Source organism: Puntigrus tetrazona, unplaced genomic scaffold (genome assembly GCF_018831695.1).
Source record: "Puntigrus tetrazona isolate hp1 unplaced genomic scaffold, ASM1883169v1 S000000234, whole genome shotgun sequence".
In the NCBI taxonomy this organism is placed as follows: domain Eukaryota; kingdom Metazoa; phylum Chordata; class Actinopteri; order Cypriniformes; family Cyprinidae; genus Puntigrus; species Puntigrus tetrazona.
Window position 1 is genome coordinate 525,001 of NW_025047902.1, and position 1,579 is coordinate 526,579.

Below are 1,579 nucleotides of genomic sequence, written 5' to 3' on the forward strand. Positions count from 1 at the left end.
TTGTCTTCCCGGCGAACGCACAGAACATGACAAACAAGGCTTCAGCATTCGCTCTCTTCCCCCGAACGCTCACACACTCATCAGGCGGAAAAACCCAAAACCGCAAAAAAAAAAACACACACATCACCCACAGACTCAGAGATATAAGACACAGAGCTTCTAAAGCGGGCTCAGATCACGACGATAAACACCGTTAACCACGGCACCGAAGGAACGCAGGCAGCAGGAGTAACTAAACTCAAACATGTCACATCAAAAAAAATGTATTTTCTTCCTGCTTGAATAAACTGTAATTAATAATCAATGACACAGAGAACTATCAGCAGTGTTTAAACTTAATAAATCAACATACTCCTAAATATTATTATCATATTATATTTGAGCTTGAAACAGCGCTGATGATGATGATGATCTTCATCACTACACTATCAGACTTCATTTCATTCATTCAGCTCCACTGAAGAAGAGTGTTCTCTAGAGAGCTCATTCAGTCTGTGTCTAAACACTCGAGTGTCCTGACGCTGAAAGGTGTGTGTGGAGTGAATAAAAGTGTGTTACGTACGTGTGGAGCGGAGACGTCCCGGTCGCCTGTCACTCGCTCATCTCCCGGATCACACACACAGATTACACACACACAGCGATCCTCCACGAACGAAGCCCTTCCTGTCACACACACACACACACACACACACACACACACAGGTAGTGAAACAGGTCATGGATTGCTCGGCTGTGATGACATTTACAGGCAGGAAACAAGAAGTGTGTAGGTGGAGGCATCACACTCCTGACCATCATACCCAAAAACACACGCTTCGACGCCAACTGATGGAAACATGTTTGAGTGTGTGTACACGGTTAGAAGAAAATGTGTGTGCTAGTCTGTCTCTGTACATGTGTGTACGTGTTTGAGTGTGTGTGTTTGTGTGTGTGTGTGTGTTTTCAGGGCCTCATATTTCCGAGAAGCTGAAAATAACTGACCACAGTGTGTGCTTATTCTCCTAAAACCACATTACAACTCTAGTAAATATCTTTCTCTCTCTCTCTCTCTCTCTCTCTCTCTCTCTCTCTCTCTCTCTCTCTCTCTCTCTCTCTCTCTCTCTCTCTCTCTCTCTCTCTCTCTCTCTCTCTCTCTCTCTCTCTCTCTCTCTCTCTCTCTCTCTCTCTCTCTCTCTCTCTCTCTCTCTCTCTCTCTCTCTCTCTCTCTCTCTCTCTCTCTCTCTCTCTCTCTCTCTCTCTCTCTCTCTCTCTCTCTCTCTCTCTGTCTCTCTCTCTCTCTCTCTCTCTCTCTCTCTCTCTCTCTCTCTCTCTCTCTCTCTCTCTCTCTCTCTCTCTCTCTCTCTCTCTCTCTCTCTCTCTCTCTCTCTCTCTCTCTCTCTCTCTCTCTCTCTCTCTCTCTCTCTCTCTCTCTCTCTCTCTCTCTCTCTCTCTCTCTCTCTCTCTCTCTGTCTCTCTCTCTCTCTCTCTCTCTCTCTCTCTCTCTCTCTCTCTCTCTCTCTCTCTCTCTCTCTCTCTCTCTCTCTCTCTCTCTCTCTCTCTCTCTCTCTCTCTCTCTCTCTCTCTCTCTCTCTCTCTCTCT

General features: G+C 46.0%; 1 protein-coding gene across 3 annotated transcripts in view; it reads right to left on the minus strand.

Annotated features, from left to right (window-relative positions):
* Window positions 1-593, minus strand: part of LOC122333304 (interleukin-2 receptor subunit beta) — a 6,354-nt gene extending 5,761 nt beyond the window's left edge. The window contains exon 1 of one of the 3 annotated variants that reach the window (XM_043230860.1): window positions 563-593. The gene's annotated coding sequence lies outside the window, so the exon portion shown is untranslated. Of the gene's footprint in view, window positions 65-562 lie in introns of those variants that run through there. The other 2 variants (XM_043230861.1, XM_043230859.1) reach the window with 2 other exon arrangements.
* Between the last annotated feature and the right edge of the window lie 986 nt (window positions 594-1,579).